Source organism: Cimex lectularius, unplaced genomic scaffold (assembly GCF_000648675.2).
Source record: "Cimex lectularius strain Harlan isolate CLEC.00 unplaced genomic scaffold, Clec_2.1 scaffold2, whole genome shotgun sequence".
NCBI classification, from domain to species: domain Eukaryota; kingdom Metazoa; phylum Arthropoda; class Insecta; order Hemiptera; family Cimicidae; genus Cimex; species Cimex lectularius.
Window position 1 is genome coordinate 1,536,320 of NW_019394219.1, and position 25,476 is coordinate 1,561,795.

At 35.2% G+C, this 25,476-nt stretch overlaps 1 long non-coding RNA gene across 1 annotated transcript; it reads left to right on the forward strand.

The window, feature by feature from the left end:
• The first annotated feature begins 4,825 nt into the window (after window positions 1-4,825).
• LOC106663417 lies at window positions 4,826-25,046 on the forward strand. Its single transcript, XR_001340027.1, has 4 exons — window positions 4,826-5,057; window positions 6,467-6,520; window positions 6,581-6,795; window positions 24,627-25,046. It is a non-coding gene; the product is annotated as an uncharacterized LOC106663417 (long non-coding RNA).
• Window positions 25,047-25,476: the final 430 nt, after the last annotated feature.

Genomic DNA, 25,476 nt, shown 5'->3' on the forward strand with positions numbered 1-25,476 from the left:
CTTAACGCCAATTATTTAAATCATAAGCTAAAATGCAGTAATTGTTTATATTATAATAAGTTATTGTTTATATAATAATTATAATAATATAATAAAAGTATAATATATACAGGGTGTTACAGGGTTAAACATAAATACTGCCATGGTGGATTTACTGTGATTTGGTGCCACCAGAACGAAATTTCTATCTTGACACTTTGGTGAAATATTAACATTTTTGTGATTTTAATAATCAGATTTTTTTAATATAAAATCGCAATTTCTCAACCTTAGAATTTATTTCGCAACCTTCATTAAATTTTCCACAATTTTAAGACATTTGTTTTCATAAGACTAATGTTTTCATTAAAAATATGAAATGTGCGATGTTCTTGTGTTGCTGCTCTCCTTGGGTTCTATATCACGTTTTTCGACCTTGCAAAGGATATTTCAAAAGTTCTAAAAAATGTAAAAGTATGTCTTTGGAACACATAGAATAAGGCGAGTTTGTTGAAATCCGGAAGATTTGGATGGAAAAGTCGTTGCACGATCCGCAAATGAGTATTTTTAAAAAACGGGTTTTGTTACTTGTTATTTTTTGAACGGCCACTGTTTAATCGGAAGCGCGAATTTTTCAACGGAAATGTTGTTATGTTATGGAAAATTTAATGTAGTTTGCGAAATAAAAACTAAAGTTGAGAAATTACGATTTTATTTAAAAATTTAGGCTAAAATAAAAAAAATATTAATACAGGTATTCACGATCTTTGTTGTTAACTCGTGTTACCTCGAATAGAGAAATGTCCAGTAAGATCGTGAACGCCCACTTCTTTAACGTTAATTTTTCCGCAATTACGCAATTATGCATGTCGATTGATAGAACCAAAAATAAAGCTATAACAGTCCTTGATGGCTTGGTGTTGTTTATTTGGTGTTAAATTGTAAGGTTTCCAAAATTTAATAAAAAAGGAAAAGTAATCAACTTTTTCATTCAAAATGCTATCTATGCACTCAAAAACAAATGACACGCTTCAATTCGTGCAGACTAACTTGTATCCTAACGTCAAACAGACTACAACTTTATAGGATAAGGGAGTATCCATAATGAATAAGAGTATAAAGACAGGTCAGAAATTAACAAAAGAAATGTATTTGTCTGATTTAATTAAAGTGTATTTAAGAATAAAAATACGTGTAAACAAAAAACAGCTGATAAATTCATGGCTGCCATGTTGGTTACTTACGCCCTAACGGATAGCAATGTGACTACATTTTCGACCTAACATCTAACATTGGCCCTGGCCGGTTAGATCGAGCAATGTTAACCATCCGATTCTTAAAATCGTCATCATTTTTTCTCGATCTAACAGACTTAAAACTAAGATCGTGAATACCCCTAATATCTCAAGAAAGAGACAAGGTAAAAATTTTATTCTGGTGGCACTGAATTACATTTTATTTGCTGAAACCACCATGGCAGTATCGACAACATTTAACTCTGTATAGACAGTCGCATAAATGGAAATGTATTTATCCCCCATATATACTCCATATAGATACAACACATAAATAAATTCCAATTCGCATTTATGTTACACAGTCACAGAAAACAAAGTTAAAAAATAGGAAAATACAAAATAATGTGATATTAAAAGAATTCATTTTATACAAACATTCTTGTATTTTATTACAAAAGATACTTTTAGGTAATCCATACCACGCCAGACTACAAGATATATAACATATTTTGACTATACACCAGCTGCTATTCGATATAAAAGGACGAAAATGCATGGTCATATTTCAAATGTTGCCTTCTTTGAATGCAGGATCTTCTACTAAAAAAATGTTGCGAATAAATACACTCAAGGACAAAAAATAGACACTCGTGTTTATTTCACACTAATTCTATTTATATCGTTATATTAATTACATGGTAAACCAAGTTAAACGAGATCAGAAAATCGTGAGTTTTAATTAATATTATTTAATTATGATAGTTTGAAAGAAAATTCACCAAAACACCTGAAAATCATTTAGTGATAGATTAAAATTTAACTGACAATTTATTGCCTTGTTTTTTTCTTAATAACGCCTAAGTTGCGTCTCCTAAGCATCGAATAAGTAAGCGATCGGATTGAGTCTTGTCAAACAGAATCCAATTCTTCAAGAAGAGTGGGTTTTTTTAAATTCGTACTAAATTGCAACGAGTTCGTTTCACAAAATTGGCCAGAGCCCGATAAATTTTAAATCTTCTGTAGATATTAAGAATTTATAATTGTAAGGTTTTGCTATTTCGCACTGGACTATCGCACCGAACATAGTCGTTCTTTCCTCAACATACTTCCCTTCTGCGATGCTACAATGTATGTTCCGCATTTTCTATTTGGTTGCATACGGTACACAGATCAGTCGTTCTTTCCCATCATGTGTAAGTATGCATTACAGGTGGTTTGACCGTAGTCTGCCTATCGTAACAATGACTTGCCTTTCATACTTTTTTTGGTGAACCAAGGAACGCATCCGACTTTCGGAAAGATGGATTTATACCATTGTCTAGTGCTTGCTGATCTATATCTATTCTGCCACTGTGCAATCGGTCTTCTTTTAATAACATTGATGTCATCATAATGGGATATTTTCAACTCTTTTTCTATTTCTGATTTTTTGGTCGCTGACTTGACCAGTCGTCGGTTTTCTCATTTCCATTCAATGAACAGTGGCCTCTTCACCCATAAGAATAGCATTTCCTTTATATCGGAGATCATTTATTTTATTTATAATTTTAACTGTCGATTTTGTACCATATAATTTTGTATGATTTGGGGTTGTGACGCTGCATAAGGCCCTCCTACAATCCGAACCAATTAATGCCTGAATGGCTTGAATATATTCCGCGTTTTCAAGAGCAAACAGAATTGCATACGTTTCGCAGGTAAACGAAGAAGACTCATTTGGTAACCCGTACGATGTATATTGATTACGGGAAGAGTCATAGTATGCCCCAACCAACTTTCCATCCATCTTGAAACCGTCTGTGAATATAATAGCCGCGTTGGGACACTTTTGGTGGGTAAGTTCGCTGAATCTTAAGTGTACTTCATTAAATGGGAATTTGGAGAAATCTGGTAGAATAATTAAACGGAATTGTAGAGAAAAATTCGAGATTGGATAAAGGTTTGTTATTCACTTCAATTGACTGAAGTAACCTAGAGCATTCCCACCCCACGGTACTAATTAATGGCTGTTTTTTTATCCAACAAGGAGATGTTAGAACTTCAATCATCAAATTGTAAATGTTTTGGTAAAATTGGTGGTGTAAGGAGTAGGGTGTGAGGACATGTTTTTCTGTTAGCCATTGTCTTCTGATTCATTAGCTGGGGGTTCATTAGCTTCCCTGTGCAGAACATCGACTGGGTAGAGAAGAGCGGTGTGTTGCCGTTCAAAGATTGTTGGAGGTGAAGACGTTGAACGATCATGTCCCATAAATGTTCTATAAGATTCGTGTCAAGAGAACTGACACTTCACAACAAACGACTGATATACGTTAATATTTGGACCTACGGCATTAAACTGTGGGTTTCGTCCAAACATTCCACATGGTATACAGATTTTCCAGTACAAAATCCTCCGAAAAATTATAAACCCTGTATCCATAATGACGTATGCATCATTACGCGTTTTGGCATTTCCCTATGCCCCCTAATTATCTTCCATGCTGGATTTAAATTGTTGTTATGCAAATGTATGTATGTCTCGCGTAATTGCACGTGTGTTATGGATTATAAAGAATCTTTTAGTTTAAGCTTATCTAAGCCCATGTCCAACCCGTTAAATCGATAAAGAAGCGTATGTTTTTGATGTTGCGCTGACAACATAAGCCGAACGTAATCCCAGGTCCGTAAAATATTGTTTGCAGGTTAATTTTTCATGTCATGAAGACTGAAAGCCCTTTTAAAAAAGGGGAAAAATTACATTTTCCTTTATTGCAGCTGGAGACGGGTTCCGATGTACCAGTCCGCTGCGTAACACAATCGTTCCGCTTATCGCATCTATAGACAATAAGGCAATCTTTATTGACTGATCCGCCCTGTGAAAGGCAGCCTCCCCTCGGAAACAGGTGTAGCCGGCATTTGTAGTAACGATTCGGCACAGTCATAACCCTCCACGGAGGGAAGATAACGCCAGTCAAGTCCAGGCCCACCTGGGCCCTTTAAAACCCTTTGCAATTAGGGACAGTCAATTCGGCCGAATCTCTTCCGTTCTCCCCTGTGACTACATAAATCTCCGAAGCACCCGCGAGTTTTTCTAAGCACGTACGCCAATTAATTTTATTGCCCTTTGACTATCTCAATTAAAAAGCACAATCAGTTCGTTAACGCTTCTTTTTAATCCCCTTTCAACCCTTTTGGGGCTTCGATCACAAAAAACTCATTGCTTCTGGCAAAAAGGCTTGTATCTTTATTTAGGAACAGCCGTTAGTACTTTTCCCCTTTTCAATACCTTCCTTAAAATATTTGCGGCCAATTATCGCATGAATCGCAGCTGCGCATCAATTAAAATACATATTAATGAAATCAAATATTTCCTTTTATTTCTTTTGTACTTTAAGATCCAATTAACCTTTCAATCGTGTATTTTGCCAATTTTTTTATTACATTTTATATCACTACATTGAAAGATAGGTCAGCCATGTCAATTACATTACATCCCGTTCATCAGCAAAATGAAACGATAGCGAAAAAATTTATGTTTGTTAATACAAAAAAATTCGACTGATTGTAGAAATGAATTTGATTATAAAAACAATAAATAATAACCTTCACCTGCTATTTTATAATTCACAGCTGCCTTACATTTATCCGATTCACAAAAGGCAATTCAATCTCTCTATCATGTACGTGCTGGTGTACCTCAGGGCAGCGTACTGGACCCAATAGTGTATCAAGTATACACAGCTGACGACCACCTTTATCTTTCCAGACGATCCAGCAAGTCTTTGAAGTAATAACTATCCCATACTTTGTCTCGATGCAGCATCGTCCCCACACTGCTCGAATCTTTGTGCAAGATAAAGGGTAAACATTAGGTCAATCATTTTTTTACATATCCTTACCCTTTCCTCTTTCTTATCTAGAAGCCACTTTTAATTTTCCTTTTTTATTAACTTCTGGCATCTTACAATTTAACAGAAAACAACCATATCAAACAATAACAAGCCTTCAAGGACTGTTATAGCTTTATTTTTGGTTCTAACAATTGCCAGGCGCATCATTGCGGAGAAGTTAAAGTTTAACATGCTAAGAAAAGAAGGGGGCGTTTACGAGCTTACTGGACATTTCTATATTCGAGTTAACACGAGATAACATCTTACAAACATATCAAACCCCTCATATCCTATTATCTTGTTCACTTTCTTCTCAAGAAATCTCTTCTAGACGGTACTCTTTAAGTTCTCTCTTATACGAGATTATTATTTCAAAATTTAAGTAAAATTTATAAATGTAAACTGTGTAGTATTTTAAACCTTCGATCATATGTAAATCTATCACTTGCTGATCATATTCAATTGTCCTGTCCATTTACTCCTCAAGAAATATCTTCTAGATGGCTATCTTTATGTTCTCTCTATTATGAGGTTAATATCGTTTGAATATTTAAGAAAAAATTTATAGATCTAAACTATTTAGTATTTTAAACTTTTGGTCATATCACTTTTATTATTATCTATCACTTTTTTATCATATCCAATTATCCTCTACACTTTCTTATCAAAAAATCTCTTCTAGATGGCTATCTTTATGTTCTCTCTTTTATGAGGTTAATATCGTTTGAACATTTAAGCAAAATTTATAAAACTAAACTGTGTAGTATTTTAAACCTTCGATCATATGTAAATCTATCACTTGCTGATAGTATTCAATTGTCCTGTCCATTTACTTCTCAAGAAACATCTTCTAGATGGTTATCTTTATGTTCTCTCTTTTACGAGGTTAAATCGTTTGAACATTTAAGCAAAATTTATAGATCTAAATTGTTTAGTATTTTAAACCTTTGATCATATGTAAATCTATCACTTTTTTGTCATATCCAATTATCCTGTACACTTTCTTATCAAAAAATCTCTTCTAGATGGTTCTCTCTATATCCTCTCTTCGATGAGGTTAATGTTATTTCAAAATTTACATATGTAAACTGTTTAGTACCTTAAACTTTGGTCTTATGTAAGTCTATCACTTTCTGATCATATCCAATTATACTGTGTTCTTTCTTTTCTAGAAATCTCTTCTAGATGGTTTCTAATATTATTTTTTTGACTAAGGTAATCTGAATAAAATTGTAATCAAAAGTTATATTACTAATCTATTAATAATTTAAATGATATACACTTTACGCTTATTTTTAAGCAGAATATAATCTTGTTCCAAATAAGGAAATTTAATGTTATGTTAATTACCGATAATTTTTTGGTCTGACTTTTTCGCAGGTATGGTTTGTCATGCTGTTCGGGATTGAGACGCGTTTTTCCGTGCAAGTAAGTGTATGTAAAGGGACCAAAAACCATTCGTAACAATCTAACCACAAGTTCCTCCCTCCGCAGACCTCACCTGATTGCCTAATGCCGAAAATTGCAAAGTGAACACAACCCCACCCATAGGACCAGGAACCATTTCGTAAAATTTCAAACTGCGAGGAAATACAGAAATTGCCAATGGATCTAGTTTGATACAACTATGTGGACCAGCCTAGGACAGAGGCTAGATGCAGGCATGAAACCATCGCATAAACTTATAAGTTATTAGCTATCTCAATTACGTAAGTACTTGGTAATAAGTACATAGCATAATATGTAAAAACTCATTTTATTTTTAATAAAACTATATAGTTACTTTTATAGAGGTTTAAAAATTTCCCATCTGGAACGACTCATGATTTGAGATTACTGCAACCTCATTCCGTGAAATCGTACGGTGTTGACCATCACTATTCTTTCCGATTTAAGCTTATCGCCCAACATCAAATCACAGGCAAAAATGGGTCGTAAAACTCGTCAAATTCAATCTTTTTATCACTAAAGTAAGAATACTTAGAAAATAACTTAATCGTCAGAAATCATAGTGCGCAAGGTTGACAATAAAAATTTCGTTTTATTTTAGACACAATTTGTTTAGTGATATAATTGACCAAATACTTCCTTCAATTAATTATTCTTTTTATGTAAGGTTTTGGCTGAAATGAAATGAATGAATTTAAAAAATGAATTTGGTTGAGGATCGAATCCCAATCGTGACACTAACTTTTTCATTTCAACCAAAACCTTACATAAAAATAATAAATTATTTTTGCCATTCGATTTTTAAAAGGCTTATTCTCGACGAATTAGATTAATTTATTGTCATTGGCTTTATTGTAACGAAGCTTAAGGAGTCATTCCGATTTAAAGAGACTACCGTAGGGGGAGGTGCATTCCATTAGATTAATCTATTTGCTGAAGAGATCCTAGCAGACGCTAATCATTACACCATGTTTACACTGCTAATGCGAATAAATCAAGTCATCAACATTATTTGCTCTTCAGTCATCCCCCGATGGAAGGGGGTGAACACCCTTGCCGGTTGAGCAAGAGGGGTGCTTTTTATCTTTCAGCACCACCCTCCTTCCAATTATCGGTCGGTACTGCGTCGTCCTGGGTCTTTTTTCAGCAAAAGACTTCATTACAGTTCTCGCTTCAAAAGAAATCCGGAACGCTTTCCCTTAGTTGACGTTTAGAGCGAGGATTCCAATTAATCCGCTCTTGCGATACATTGCAGATACTCACACCTCGGCTCAATGCAGTGACGAGAGGTGCAGCTCTTTTTTGTGTGTGTCTTATTGTGTCTTAGTGTTCTTAATGAGCTGCTGAAGTTTCATTTTAATATAATTTTTCGGTTATACTTGCGAATTCACTAAACACCCTTTTACCGGTTTTCCCTTTTCATCTTTATGAGAATCTCATCAAATATTTCAGCAAAATAATTGAAGTTGAAAAGAGTGTTAAAATTGTACATCTAAAAGCATGGAGAATTTAAAAAATGTAGTTTTATTAATGATTCAAACTGCCATCAAAGATGTTTAACCGAAAATGTTAAATTTATTTGGAACAATTGTATACTTCTACGGAGATGGTTTGATATTTCATATAACTTTTTCCTCTATTGAACTCAAATTTAATGAGATCTACAAAAATATCCAAAATAAACAGCTCAAAAATGAATACGGATATGCCGATTTTGTAGTATTTTTATTATATATAAGCATATTTCCAACTTTTTAGTATTTATTTTCCCTAGGATTTTTATTTTTAATTGCATAATAATTTATTAGAAATTATTGTTTTTACTGAAAAAAATCAATTAAGGGATTTTGAAAAATAAAAAATAAAACGTTTTAATTCCATAATTTTGTTTATTCGACACAATCATTTCTTTTAAATAATTAATGCCATGTATAAATGTCCTTTTGTTAGGTAAAACCTCTGTGCACATGTTAGGCGTACTTTAATAAGATTTTCAATAATTTTACTCCATAGAGGTTACAACGTTGCACTCAGTTGTTGCAGGTCAACTGGCTGCGAGTGATGAGCGAAAAGTCTTCCCTGCAATGCATCCCACATGTACTCAATGGGATTGAGGTGTGGAGAAAAGTGGGAGCAGATGAGAAATTCCCAGGTAACTCTACCTCTATTAGGTCTGACATTGTCATCAAGAAATCAAAAATCCTACCAATGAGATTCCTGGTTTGAGGGATGTATTCCTTAATAATTTGTTGGACATAGTGGACTGCGATGAGGTGCCTCCAACAATATTGGGCCGTTCGTCCTCCAGGGTAAATAACAGCACAGACCTCAAAACAACACTGATGAGAGCACGAATTGGGGCATTCGACGTATCCCCTGTTCTCGGTAGAATCTTCGTCACCAGTTATCACTACACAGACAGAAATACGTCTCGACAGTAAACATAACAGCCTTCCAATTGGTGTTCTTTTCTAGGCGCTCGATGCACTATTTCAACTGACTTGCTAGTGGCGAACTGTTCCTGCAGGTCGACTCAAAGGGGCAAACGATGAGAGGTCAACTTCGTAACCGATTGTGATGATAAAGGCCTTGACAAATTATCTTGTATTTCACTTAAGATCTGGAGGGCACAATGGACAGAGTTCCGTCGGCACGATAAAGAAAATAATTTTTCTAAATCCTACATCACACCAATCCTCATTTCACGATCTTCAAATAATCGTTTGTGTTATTTGTTTTTTGGTTTTGTGTAAAGACTGAACTATGTGTATTTCTTATTTTTATTGCAAATTTAGAATAGACAAAATAGAGCGAGCTCGATTCCTTTTAAAAAGGACATTTTTATTTTGTTAAGCTTTTTTCCAATTTATGTATTGGCAAGGTTTTCATTTTGTTTTCTATTTTAATAAATTGTTACGTTTTTCCAAAAGGCCGTTAATGTTATTTTACCACCAATTCTTTTTTTCTTTTAAATTCATTTTAATTTAAGTTTATATTAAGTTTTTTAAACTTATTTCTTCATTGAGGGATCAACGAGAGATAATTTAGGCTGTAAAACCCACAAAGGCCGACCGGAAAAATAAAACAACGCGGACTTAATCCAACGAAGCCAACGACAAACAATGAAAATGCACGCATACATAAGCGCTCTTGATCTAATAGAGAAAACCAACAGAAATCACACAGCCACTCTGAAGATGGCGAAATGTCGAAACGCTTCTGATAAACCAACCCAGCGGGAATTGACAGACAGAAAAACGACCGGTGAATTAAATTGTAGTTTCTCCTCGAATACCACAAAAGAAAATCACACAATTTTCCGTGAAATTGATGAAACGCTTTGGAATACACATTTTGGTCAAGGCAGATGCACTATTGCTGCCGAATTCAGATCTGATGCTGTCTGTTTCTAAAAAATCCTCTAACTATAGAAAAATAAAAAGAGAAAAGGTTGATATATAAGTTCAATATGTTGTCTCCATCTAAAAGTTCATTGAGACGTTACTAAGTAGTGGTCATCGAAAGAACCACTGTGCGTCAAGTGGCAGCAAATATTAAAAGCTCTTCACCGCGCTTCAGCGACAGCACAATAGCCCGCCGGTCTTGCATGCCGGAGGGGGTTTTGCCGGCCGCAACCGGTATCAATGCCATGTTCGTAGCTCACGCTGCGTTCACACGGATCAGGGATGAAAAACAATGAACGATGGGCGGCGCAGGGCTGGATTCCCATGGTATTGAGCCGCCCTTCCTTGCATGTTCAAGTCTTTGGAAGAGGCGCGTGCTACGCACTGCAGAATTGACCTCTTTGGGAATGGCTGTCATTAACACCATGACTCCGGGGAGGCGCGTGTACCAAGTTTTCTCCTTTTGTTGTCAGAAATTCAATTGGACCCACTATTCGATTGTTTGCTCGGGAATCGAAGCAGTAAGTGGATCAGTAGTATAAAAATTGTAATGACAAAAGCCCTAAAAAGTCGGTATTCCTGTCCTTAGTCAGAGTAAAGAACATTGTGAAACTCTTGTAAATTCCATTTATCACAACTAACTACAAGAGTGTGTCATATCGAGTATCAAGTTAAAATAAGCTTTCTTCCCCGCGAAGACTGTTACGATTGCAAACTAGAGTGACTTCGATCCACTCGGACACCACCTCCCACTACAACCTCCGTGACCATTTCTCGCCGAGATTCCAATCCTGATTACACGACATTTGAAAATGGCAGAAAGAGAGAAAATTTGAAAAGTACGTTGAAGTGGGAAGTTGGTGTCCGAGTGGATCGAAGTCACGAGAGCTCAAGTGGTAGAGCAGCGGCGTATTTAGCCGAAGATCGTGGGTTCGAATCCCGCTCGTGACACTAGCTTTTTCATTTCAACTAATACATTACATAAAGATTAATTAATTGAAAGTAATTAACTAATGTTGAGAGATTTAATGACTATGTTAATTATTGACCAGAGATACATAATGGAAAATGATGATCTGGTGTAGATCAAGATTAAAAGGAAGTTACTGCAGTTTTAATCCTGACCGTACACCAGATCCACGTCTTACATTGTGAGATTTATTTTTGAGACCTCAGGGCCTTTCTTTGCTCGGCTGGTCTATCAGAGCTTCAAATTCAATGTTCGATGATTATTAAAAAAAAGCATTGCATGAAAAAAATCAATTCATTTACATGTTACAACGTGAACATTAACATATATATTACAATTATATTTGGATTTTTTCTCCCTGTCACACAACAGCCAATCCTGTACTCATGAGGGATTAAGAGACAAAGGAGGTCTTTCAGTCGACGTGGTAGCCTTTCGCTGAGAAAGTGTAGGCCTGGGTAGTACGATTTGGATAGATCGAAAGCTCGGTGTGAATCTTTTGGAAGGGGGATCGTATGAGTCCTTTCGCAAAAGGAATTTTGAGGTCCTTGTTGAAAGTGAGGTTATTGACGTAGTAAGGAGGTTTCACAATTCGTCTAAGGGATTTTAGTTGGAAGGTCAGATGCGCTGGAAGCTGGTTGGCTTGGAGAAACCTCACACTTCCATGTAGTCCAAAGTGATTTCAATGATGTCTTGTAGAGTTAGTTAACGCACAAAAACAGATTTCGGTCCTAAAAATCTCTAGACAACCTTTTTCAGAGCATAGATTTTATTACGATCAACAAAATACACAACTAATTAACTTTTTTATGTTAGGGTTTCGTTAAAATGAAAAATTCAGTGCTATGAGCGAGATTCGAACCCACGACCTTCGGCTAAATACGCCGCTGCTCTACCACTTGAGCTATCGTGACTTCCATCTACTCAGACACCAACTCCCCATTTCAATCTACAACAATTTTCCCTCCTTTTTGCCATTTTTCAATTCTCATTCGTTTTTCTAGTGGCACTAACTTTTTAATTGATAAAAATATTAATTAATTAAAAGAAGTAATGTAGTCAATAGACCGCTAAATATAATGGATAAAATATACAACCTTAACCTCATATTTACAATGTTTTCTATTTTTCACTGTATAATCAATTTTTACTTACCTAGATATAGATTTCTTCGAAATATTTCATGAATTTCGTTCCTCAGGATTCTTTTCGAAACTCGAACTTTGAGTATGGTATTTATCGTGTTACCAGCTTCCGTGTTGGCGGTCTCAAGACGTTGAAGTATAAGTTGAATGATGAAGTTTGACGAAGTTCCTAGTTGAAAATGTAAACATTTTCCTTTTTGTTAATTTTACCATGTTGCTATTTCATATGTCTCTTTCCAATCGAACTCCATTTATTTTGGTTTGAAGCTACCTTACATTTTCCATCTAAATGATGGCCTGTTTATCTCAAACGACCTTTGAAGACGGATTGTTTGCTTGGGTTCGGTAGGTTTCCTTTTTTTCTCGAAATTTCCATCCACATTGGCCCAAATGCCATATTCTGCATTGGCATGTACATTTATACAATGCTTGTATGCCAGTACAGCAGAAGTCTCGATAATTCTTTATTTCGTGAATGTTCTGTCTATGGTATTGTGGAACAACCATTCTTCATAGCTAGAAATTTCATGGTTTTACACTTTTATATATCTTTTACACAAATCCTGCTAATTTTGGTCTCTGTAGATGATTGCAGTATCCACGAATGATTGAGTCATTTGTAGATAGGAGTAGAGATGAAAGAGACAGCCCCAAGTTCTTCTACACCTCTTCTAATTTGATAACTCACTGGCCAGGTTCTTCCTCTCCTACATTCAAGAATATGTACCTACATAGAAACTGGCAAAACAATAAAACGTGTTCTTCGGTATTCCTGGCATCTTGCACAGTGTTTCTTGTCTGTACTCCTATTTGGTGCATGTGCCTTCTTAGACGGCAGTGCCCGGTCAGAAGTCCGATCAGAATCCTGTTTCTATTACAGACATCTTCCAGTAATTCCCTGTAATTCTAGGGGGCCGCGGTTGCCGAGTAGTTAAGGCGTCAGACTAGTAGAGCCGCGGTCATGGGTTCGATCCCCACCGTCGCCTCTGGACTTTTTCTGACGCTCAAGGGGACGGTGGCCGCAATTGAAAGAAATTGACACGGCACTCATCAATGGAAGGGGCGGAATCGGATCTCAGCGACCCTGAATTTGGTCCCAACCCTCTTCAAAAATGAGTTTCTTCGATGGAAGAACACCGGTACAACGGGGGCTCAAGTTCACATTTGTGATGCGAGCCCTCCCCCAAAATATGGAGCCAGGGATAAAGTACAATAAGCTGTACAGCTTAGCTGCAGTGCTCAGGAGGGAACTCCTCCAGTCCCTGGTATCCATTGAAAAAAAAAAAAAAAAATCCTTGTGGATGGCCTTTGTATTAATCACTTCACGTGCCTCATGATTAAGGGTGTTGGCCCATCAAGGATATGGCCTCATTAAGGATCCATTCTGGATCTGTACTTTTTTGTGATAATATGCTGGGCCACAATAGATTTCGGAGCCTAGAGAGTTCATATTGGCTCATTTTGGGCAACAAATACACTTTCTCTTTATGTCACAAATGGCGAGGTACTATGCCAAAGTCAGGACATGGATGTCACTGACTTCTGCTTAATTTTCCATACAATCCAAAGCTCTTTTTGCCTTCATCTCGGATGAGGCTGCCATAAGTGCTGCCTGACTGTCAGAGAATTTGCCTCCCTTCTGGGAATGTGTTCCTAGTACTTTTATTTTTATCTGGCGATTTGTTTATTGCTTTGATATCAGACTGGATAACTGTAGCATATACCCAAGTTTAAAATCAGTTCGGGCTTCGGATTCAGTAGGTGTTCCATAACGCTCAGTTCCTCCGTTGAGCTTTAGAAAAACATATACACTTCTTCATAACTTTGAAATTATTATTAACATTTCACAAAGTTAACAAATCCATCATTGAGAACTATTAATATGTTTATCCATCGAAACCTTACTGTGTGCTTTCTTTACCTTCAAAATTGCCTTATCTTCGTGTTTTTAGCTTTAAAATTTAAATATAAAAACATTAGTTGTTATCTAATTAAAATTAATATTTAATATTGCTAAGTTCTGATTCATAAATGTTTCCCTATTAAAGCAGTTTCAATTGAATTATAAGATAAAAAATCCAAAGGTTTGTGAAAATATTCTTTGAACTTGCTATATGTTTAAAAATTTTGTTGGAATTGTTTATTTATCAAAAATCTCTCAAGTTCAGTCCAAAGCGCGTAAAAAAAGGCAAAGAATTATATTTTCGTAACGAGTTTCCGTCTTTATTTATAAAAGGGCTGGCGAAAAGTTTGAAATCCGTCGCAAAGTTGGCTTCGAATCGTTAGAGGCATTCGACTCAGCGCCGAGGAAGAGAAAAGTTTCCATACTTGTCAACAGGATAACAGTAAAGGCAAGTTGTTCTGGGGGGTGCGAGCCGGAGGGCGGTCTGAGGGGGTTGAGAGGCTGACAAAAAGGGAGGCGGGGGCGGCGGAACAGCCCCCGAGAGAGCGTTGTCAAGTGGCTTCATTACTGGGAAACATGAAGCCCCCTCCAGCCCGCCCTTTGTTACCGGCATTGACTTTAGTCAGGTTACATTCGTTAATCCACATCATAATCCCCTGTGACTTTTGTTTCACGCACGCTCCGCCCCTCCGTGCACGCCTAAATCCAAATCATTATCGGTCACGATTGCATCAGTATTCTCACATTTGGTAACAACTAGCGATTTTCGATATAATTCTGTGATTAAATCGAAAAAAAGTTGGATCATTTACCGACAGACGATATTTACAAAACTTCATTACCAGCATTTTTAGAAAAAAAAACCCGCAAAATATAAGGGAAATTATTCAATTTTTTCACAAAGATTTTGAACATAATTATCAACTTTCAATTAATTAATCTTTATGTAAGGTTGAGAAGAAAAAGTACGTATCACGAGCGGGATTCGAACCCACGACCTTCGGCTCATACGCCGCCGCTTTAACTACTTGAGCTATCGTGACAAGTGGTTATAGCAGCGGCGTATGAGTCGAAGGCCGTGTGTTCGAATCCCGCTCGTGACACTGACTTTTTCATCTCAACCAAGACCTTCTATAGAAGTGCATTATCAATTGTAGGCATGTCAGAAGAAAAAATTGTGTACAAGAGCGGACCGAGTATTGACCCTTGTGGCACACCTGCAAGACTTTTTCATCTCAGACGACTCCAATCCTTGGTTTACTACGAAAAATCTCTCCTTAAAGTGTTATCGTTTGATAAGATAATAGATCGGGGTAAAAATAATTTTAATGTGTATAATGGCCCCTTGTGCCATTTGTCGAAGGCCAGAAAAAAACTAAAAACACTACAAATTAAAAAAATTAATACTAACAAATGAAATATATGTAATTAAATAAGCCATTTGAGGTCGAAAAATGTAAAATTCTAGCCAATTATATTTTCTAATGGAACAAATATGAAAAATATGAATCATAACGGAACCAAATGGGGTTCATTTACACAATCGGTTTAGGGTATTTCCATTAAAAAGGTAAGAGATGGTTAGCAATTTGTTTTCTTCTCATTAATTTCTCCCATAACCCTTTAATTAGGTGGCTTCAGCAGTTTTGCTTTTAATAACATGTGTACTTCCTTTTATAGCCCTTATGGCGTTTATTTTGTTGTTAATTAGTTCCGACCTGTGTGTTTTACGAACTGAATAAATCCTCTGCCATTGATGGCATTTGTCTTCAAAAAATTATTTTCCTTAAAAAAATGTAAATCATTCTTTAATGAGTGTGTTTAATATAAGCTAACTTTTGTAGGCATGACGAGGCAATTAAAAATACCCCATTCGGAGGAAACCGTCGCAACAGTTAATTCGAGGGAAAAATCAAAATATTCATTATTTTTTCATAGTCATCAATTATAAACAATTATCGCTGATCACAATCGTAGAAATTATTATACTCTCAACAAATATTTTCTCTCCTGAATCCTTCACACTGGCATTAAGCACAAAAAGTTTCCTACTTCCTGAATTCTTTCTGTCTTAATTCAAAAACGAATCAATTAAGAAAATAATTCAATGAGGAGGAAAGACTAGAAAACTATTATACATGGGTTTACGCAATTAAAGGAAACGCACAATTATCGATGAGTAGTTCCAGATGATCACAATAAGAGAAATAGGAAAAAGATTTTTTAAAATTTTTGTATGAAAATAACATAAGTAGCTTTTTGAGATTTTGCAAAAAATACAATATATGAAAATTTTGGATCAATTTATGATAAAGTCGTAATTTTGTCGATCATCAAACAGATGGGCTTAAGGTCTTTTTAAGTCATCCTGTTTACAACTTTGCTCACCCAATCGCAACCAGTCTTTTATAAATCCATCTCATAGTCAGCATTAACTGGTATCCTTTTTTCCCAGTTTGCTCTATGAGGTATCAAATTTCATTCATTTTTCACCTCCTATTAGCTTGTACTAGGCTGAAAAACAGTTTATAGCAAATGGAACGATTGCCAAATGTATAAGTGCTGAAATTAAAAAATTCTAAAGAGCCAAAACTGTTCCTTTTGCCCCTTTTTGCATTTTGCAGAGTTATCGATATTTGATTCATTTTTCACCTCCTAAAAGCTAGCAGCTGTACTAGGCTGAAAAAACAGTTTATAACAAACGGAACGATTAACGAATGTGTAAAATCTAAAATTTAGGGGTCTCGGTCTCTAGAGGGGTTAAAACGAAATTTCATATTAGTTTCACGAAAAAAATTACGACGTTATTAGTTTACTGGAAAAATATTTTGTTTTTTGAAATGTAATATTTGTTGATAAATTGTAACATTTTTTACTATATTTTTATTGCAATTTACATAAAAAAATGCTGTAAAATTATATATTCACATTATCATTTTATATATATATATATATATATATATATATATATATATTTAAACATGGGGAAAAAAGGCGAAATGTCTGATAGATACCGAGAATCAGTAATTTTTATGTGTAAATTAATTTTGTTGACTGATAATTTCGACCTTTCTACTTGATTGACTCCTAGTGCAAGCACTGGCATAATCTTTACCAAAAGCTGTTGGGCCAAATTACGTGGTTCATAATACGTTCTAAAGAAATTGCCATGTGCATTTTATAACTGTATCAAACGTTAAAATTAGACTATTATTTCCTTTAAACAATTTAATTTCTCACAAATGATTTTGTTATTTGGTTTATCTACTTTTAGAAATATTTTATATATTTTAATGTTACACAAAATTATCTTCTTTCAAATGGTCGGTTTGATGTTAAAATCCATCTGTCCGTTTTTGAATTATAACCATTTCTATCAGAAATGCCGATAAAAAATTCTTAAAAATCGAAAAAATAAATTAAAATTTAAAGTCAAATTTATCTTTATGAGACTCTAGAGGTGTTAAAACGAAATTTCATATTAGTTTCATGAAAAAAAATGAATTAGTTTGTTTGAAAAATATTTTATTTTTAGAAATTTTTTATTTGTTGAAAGCTCTTATCTTTTACTATATTTTTATTGCAATCTACATAAAAAGTGCTGTAAAATTATATAATCACGAAGTTGACTTAAACAAGTAGAAAGGCGAAATAAAAATATTAAAAAACGGAAAACTTCAACTTTCCAAAAGCAAAAAAATTGACGGAACCAGGGCCTATTCACAAGGAGTGGCGGAAACGTGTCCGATATTTTGAAGTGAAGAATCACGCAAAAAAAAATTTGGTCCAAATCCGTGGCCTACCTTCCTGGTCGTCCACTTGTTAATTGTACGTTAAGGTATATCCATTAGGTGCTTTTTCGCCAATTATAAAAACATTTCCGTTTTCGGAAATGGTGTTCAGAACAGGAATTCTCCCTGTTATTGTCGCGAAATGAAACCGGCGATCGATTCGCCAGTGTTTCATTAACCTCTTTATCATGTTTTTTTTATTAAATCCTTTTGCCAACGGGGAAAACGTTCATATGACATTCGACTCTCTCCATGTTGGCTGGTACCTTTTATAACCGGCCGGCCATTCTAACGGTTGCAAAAAGAATCGAGTGTAATTGTCCGATCGTGAGACTATGCCGAGATGTGCACTCCACCTTCGGCCCATTTCTTCATTGGAAAAAGGAAAGGCTTCTTTCAAATGACCCTTTACTATCTAGCAGATTTTCGATTAATATAAAATTTTGAACGGAAAAACCTCTGAAAAATAGGTTACTTCTTTATTTTACTGCTGGATTCTCAATAAAAAATTCCAAGTTCATTAAAGTATTTATCTTGATTCATTATTGATTTTAATTTTTTCCTCTCTGAAATCGGCGTTTGAGGAAATGATAAGTCTTTGTTTTTTAGGGGTTGAAGGGTTGTACATCTGCTTCTTCCTCACCTGCTTACCTATTTCACCGGCGTCTTGCCTAGTCACATTTTTATTTTTATTTTTTTTTTGCTTACAAAGATACAACTCGACACCTTTCGGACCCGAGGCGTTTGTCAGTCTCGTCGAGATGTAAAATGGGCGGACATTTCACATTTCCATTTCCGAAGGTGTATTTGAATGCCTAATCGACGGGCAATTAGCTCCAATTTGGATATTTGCATACACTCCCTGTTATTAACTTTGTCGGATCGCGTCAACTCCCGGTTTCACTCCTGACCAGAGGACGGCACACAAAAAAATTAAATTTACAGCATTTATACGAAAATGTCAATTGTATACACCGTATTAGTACATGCCATTTGTTTAATCATTGTAATATTCTTACGGTTTTTTCACGATCGATGAAATAATCAAGCTAATGGATAATTTATGTTTGTGGCTGATTGTCTTTTCTTCAGTGATAGATTCAAACAAATAATTAGTGAACTGCTTCAATAAATTTTGGAAATAACTCACCATCGTATAAAAGTGTTGCTGCTGTCCCACAAGGTTCAGGTTAAGGGCCAACCTTGTTCAACATATTTATAACTTGATTCCCTATACTCGACAGTGAAATTGATATGCACGCTGACAGTATTGGTCATCGTGGAGTGACACTAATAAACTGAGTCTCCAGTATTGTTACATTTTGTCACAGATGGAAACATTACTAATTGAACTAATTGTTGAAAAGACCGAAGCAAGAATTTTTGCTAAAGATATCTCTACTTAGGGATAATATAAGGCATAGGTGTCCCTCACATATCACAGTGCAGACCTGCCCCCAAAGCATGCTCGGAACGGAACCAATGATTGTTATACATGACAATTAATAAAGGCTTTTAGTTGGGATGAAAAAAAGTTAATGGCACGAGCGGGATTCGAACCCACGATCTTCGGCTAGATACGCCGCTGCTCTACCACTTGAGCTATCGTGATCTCGATCCACTCGGACATCAATTTCCTATCTCAACCCCACTTTATGAGTTGTTGGATCGAGGTCACGATAGCTCAAGTGGTAGAACAGCGGCGTATCTAGCCGAAGATCGTGGGTTCGAATCCCGCTCGTGCCATTACCTTTTTTCATCTCAACTAAAAGCCTTAATTAATTGTCATGTATTAATTGGTCAAGCGGACCACGAAAGTAGTGAATTAATGATTGTTATACACTTTTGTTAAGGTCGGTTAATAGTTTTTCTTGTGACTTTCGATTGGAATCTTTGGATGTCTTGGGGGTCAGAATGGTTTGATGTCCCTCCAAGTTCGTTATCATACGTCCGCACAGGTTTTTATAAAATATTTTTAAAAAATATTAGCATTTTATAATCTAGATAAAATTTCTGATCTTCTGTCGAGTAGGGATGGTAATAGTTGTAAAATCTATTAAGTTCGTTCTGATACCAACATTTCAGCGATTTCCGCTCAATTGTAAATTTTGTCTTTCTTTATTTCTTTTAAAAATAGGAGAAGTTAAGAAAAGAAAAAGAATTAATAAAACAAATTTTATTCAGCGGCCTTTTCAATGACAAAAAAGTACATTATTTGGCACGATGCGGGTCAAAATGAGTGCACAAATAAAGATTTATAATAGGATAAAAATAAATTATACGTAATAAAATTAACATAAGAGGAGGGAAATTAATAGAAATTATGCTTGCGGAAACAAAAGAAAAAAAAATTTCTTTTTATTTTGTGTTTGATAAAAATATTTATTTGTTGATATTTTTATTATTGTTTAAATTTTGTTGTTTGTTTTTTTCATTCTTAACAAAAAAGTATTAAGTTTACAGGATTTTTAATTGTTACGTGAACGAAATGACGAAGTTTAATACTTCATTTTTGTAATCCAAATTGATTATTGGCGAGAAAGGTTTAACTAGTTCATTTAATTAATCTTTATGTTGTATTGGTTGAAATGAAAGTCAGACAGTGCCACGAGCGGGTTTAAATGAAAAATGGCAAAAAGGATGGAAAATTCGAAAGGTTGTAGGTTGAGATGGGAAGTTGGTGTCAGAGAGGATCGACGTCACGACAGCGGTGTATTTAGCCGAAGGTCGTGGGTTCGAATACCGCTCGTGGCACTGAGTGACTTTCATTTCAACCGTGTGTTTGAATGTGTTTAGTGACTGTTAGCCAATGATTATTTGGAGATCGTGAGGTGCGGTCTGGTGTGACGTAGGTTTTAGAAAAACATTTTCTTTATCATGCCAATGTTCGAACTTTATTGGGATCATCTTCAGGGCCTGGGATTTATAAACATCGTTTAAATTTTACAAATACGAAAAATTCACATCCTACATGTATTTGTAAAAATTTAAACAATGTTTATAAATCCCAGGCCCTGAAGATGATCTCAATAAAGATCAAAATATTGGCATGATAAAAAAAATGTTTTTCTAAAACCTACGTAGACCGCACCTCACGATCCCCAAATAACCTTACATAAAGATTAATTCATTGAAAGAAGTTATTTGGTCAATCGGACCACGAAATATAATGGGTTTAACTGTTTGTTATTTCTTCCATTAACAACCCTGTCCATCAGCATTTACGATTGGCCCTGGAGCACACCGAAATTCGAAACGCCCTCCAAAGTTTTTTTTCCTTGGAATTATGGGTAAGATAAATTTGATGAGCGCGATCGGGAGACATGAAAAAGACCTGATTCATTTCACTGAACAAGCAGTTTTGACCTGATCCATAAAAAGATGTTTTTCTATATTTAGTTTGGTATAGGGAGTCCAAGTAAGTTATTTGTCTAAGTGGTAGGTAAGGCAGGTTCACAGTTTGTTTTATAAACATTTTGTGATTGATTCAATTTGTGTGTATTTATTGATTGGATAAATACAGATATACTTCCATCATACTAATTTCCCTTATTCTGAAGAATTAGTTGACCGGGATATAGAAGGACTGTTACTCCGTTGAATTCTGAACATGAAACTGAGTAACGGAAACCGAATTAAAACTTTTTAAACAGTACGGGTTCAAGAATTATTCCCTTTTTATTTAATTCATGACCCAATTAAAATTCCTTCTAATAATTCCACGCATAGTGCTCTTGCGATTTTTCCAGGTATCAAGCATTTTCTTCCTTACTTGAACAATGGAATATTTGTACATATGAATGCGAATTGGCTGTTCAGTCATAACGCTTCTGGGAGGTTTTGCTCAAGCTTGCGTTTAATTAAACAAAAATATGTAAACATAAACAATGAAAGCAAAGCCAAAGGTTAATAAAAAATCTTTTGAGCAAATAACTATCATAAATTGTTTTCGCAACAGCTTTGTACTCTTTTAATAATTAATGAGGGCAATTTTATATATATTCCATTAAAATAGGTTCATTTTTCGTAAATCAACGGTTATTCAACTAAAACTTTAAAAAATCCAGATTTCCTCGTCTTGTAGTAAAAATGGCAAGACTAGTAGAATTTTATTTTTACATGTCTAAAGTTTTACTGGATTCAATTAATATTTTAACAAATTATTTAATTATTTTTCTTAGTGTGATACTGTGACGAGGAGGAGGAGGAACATCTTATCAAAAAGTGGGGCACTGAAGCCTTTTGGCTTATTATAAATCTCCTAGTTCCTTAGCTCAGTTTAATACATTCTTTTAAATTCTAGTAGGTTATTTGTGAAAGTCAACTTTTTTTTAAATGTGGTTATGGTTAGGGTTCGCAACAGCAGAAGTCATGTAAACCCTCATGGTGCCAGGGTTTAAAAAAAAGCCCATTTGTAAGTATGTCGGGTTTGAACGCAGGGCCGCTGGATTCTTACCCGAGATATTTACCTTACCGTGATGAGCCCCGTGTCAACGCCTAAACTGTTCCTGCCACAGACGCCACAGAAGGTTATTGACTATCATTACTGCTATTTTTTCTCTGGTCGCCAACGTTATGCCTTCATTAACATAATAGGGTATCAGTTTCTTTCTTCTCATCCCATAACTTAAAAATGGTTCATCAATGAATATTCCTGTGATGTGTAGGTGTTTTCTCAGATACCGGTTTCTAGTATGAAGGGCTTACTATGGCATGAGTATTACCCTGTTTAGTTGTACCAATGTGGTTGCCAATTTAAACACATTTAATCATGAATTATTAAGTCTGGTACCTCTGGAGTAAGTCCACACCAAACTTAACCAACTTTTGTTTTTCTAAGATGGATCCAATTCGGTTCTAGTCCTTGCAGATTCTCCTTTGTACGATGTCACCCGAAATATTACTAGGTTTTATGGTTTTTCTGGAGGTTTTGGATGCAAAAACTGACCATTTTGGATGACACTTTTACGAGCTAATACTTTTAGACCCAATTGGCTGTTGACCTTACAAGGATGTTTTGGTCAATATCTTTAAAGATTCAGCTTTGTCAGCACAAGCATTGATAACATGTAGTTCAGCTTAAAAGACCGAGGTACTTTCATAGTGTATGCTCTGATTTTGGAAACAAATTCGGCTGCTTTACTGATTTTGCAAACTGTATACAACATTGATGTTTTTTCTGATGGTTTTTTACTTTAAAGCTTGCTAAAACTCCGTAATAAAGAGATAGATGTATCAACCACTTTTTTACTAACAAATAATCTGGATGTCAGTATGGTCTGAATGAAAAAACAAAAAACAATTTCAATTTTATCTGCCAAGCATTCGATTTATTTGTGTGGTGATTAGTGACCGTTAATCGATAATTATTCAGAAATCGTGAGATGCGGTCTGGTGTGATGTAGGTTTCAGAAAAACATTTTCTTTATCGTGTCAACGTTTCGATCTTTATTGAGATCATCTTCAATAATGCCTCTGGCACTCTGGGCACTCTCAACACTACACGCAAGAATGGCACACGGAAGACAAACACTTTGAGCCCTGAAAATGATCTCAATAAAGATCTAAACGTTGGCACGATAAAGAAAATGTTTTTCTGAAACCTACAAAACACCACACCGCATCTCGATTTCTGAATAATTATTCGATTTATTATAAAGTCATTGTCAGGTCAAAACAGACAAGACAGGTCGTGTAGGTTATGCCTTCATTAAGGTAAAATGGTTTTCTTTTTGTATTGCATAACTTAAAAATTGATCATTGTTTATTCCTGTGATGTGAAGTATATGCTAATACTTTTAAAGCCAATTGGATGTTTGTTCTTACGAAGAAGTTTTGGTCAATGTTTTTCAAGATTTTCCATGGCGCAAGCATGGATAAAATGTAGTTCAGCTTAAACGAGTTCATAGTGTAAGCTCATATTTTGGAAACAAATTTGGCTGCTTCACTGTTTGTCTGCTTGTTCACTAACCAAAATTCCTTTTTGCCCTGTCACCCGAAATATTGCTAGTTACGTTTTCTCTGCAGATTATGGATGTCACACTTTTACCTGCTAATACTTTTAAAGCCAATTGGCTATTTGATCTTGATAAGGATAAGGTTTTTGATAAGGAGATTAGGTCATATAATTTCCATTTTCAGGAGTAGTTGTCGGATTTTATTTGTTATTGTTGTATGCCCTTAACATTTCTTCCCAATGCAATTTATTATGCTTTTGGAGTCTGTATTAGCTTTTCCTACCTCCTTGTCCTTTTCCAATTGACTGGTAATGTTTCTAAGTCAGTTTAAGGAGATTCTCGTTATTGACCCTGTGATGTATTGATTTGTTAATCTTTGCACACTGTCTATTTTTTTTGTGGGTTGTTTTTGGTTTGATTTCGATCAGCAGATTAATGAAACATAGAATTTAGATGTTATTGTTGCCAGATAGCATAGTCAATATGCCATATTTGGTTTTAGTCCTCAAGCAAGATTCAGTACTTTCTTAACAAATTTTATTCTTCTCCCAAAAAGACTCTATCGTCTAGTTAATTTTTTCTTTTATATATTTACTTTGGCGATTGATTAGCCTTTTCAGTTTACATATTTTTCTTTTTATTCGGTAGATTGGGGTTGAGGCCAGGAAGGCAGAAACAAAATTTATTTTCTTGTCGAGCTTTCGGCAGAATATATCGCCTTCATCTGGACTCTGTATTAACAAATTAATATAAATAAATGTTCAAATATACAATTTTCAAAATTTTCTTAATTATTTATTCATTTTTCTTTTGTTGTACTATGCAAAGAATAAGTGGTGCTTATGTCTATTATATTGAATTATCTTGTCCGAATTATTTTTTCGTCAAGTTCAAATTATTAAAATTATTCATTTGGTACAGTTAGAAAATGTCGACCAGCATTGCCAAAGATGAAATTCTGAAATCGGAAATGCAGTCCAATTTTGTACGGCTGTACCTGCGCCATGTTGTGTGAACGGCGGAGGAGGACTTATTCGTCTGGACGTCATTAGCGTCCGGATGCTCCAGACACGACGGCAGCCGGCAAAAACGTAACGCAGTTCATTAGGTGGTCGAAGACGGCTACGGTCTATAGATTTTCGGAAACCACACATGGTGTCGGCTCACACGATAGATGTATGAAATTTCCACCGCTGAAAAAAAAAAACCGAAACAGTAGACCTGACAGAACTCAACGAAGAAATGTTACTTGTTTTTAATGTAATGGATTTATTATTTAGGTAGTCTGGAACATGAAGGATCAAATTGAGGCTGAAGTTCGAAACTTGTAAACACAATACATCAATGTCTCCATTTTTTTTTTTTTTTTTTTTTTTTTTAATGTCGTAAATCACTGGGTTGATCATGCTTATGTTGTGATAAGAAACATGAATAATCCTGACAGGCAATTTAAATATTTAATTGTGTAAATTCTGTTAAATAATCTATGCAGAATACATGGATAATACACGTTTAACATAAGATTCAAATTATAGTTTAATTATGCGCGAGATGTTTGCATGGTCTGTTCCAGTAGGTGAACTGTTAATAAGCTTGATCAAACTTGACCATCTTGGACTTTTAATTATAAAATTGTCCTCGTGTTGAAAGCCGTGTGGAATAAATAATTCCAGAGAACCTACAACGAAAAAATTGTCTTCTTCCTGTCTCGATTTGCGTTTTTCTTCACCTGTGGTTTCGCGTTCGCACGAAGATGAAATAACAGTTGTTT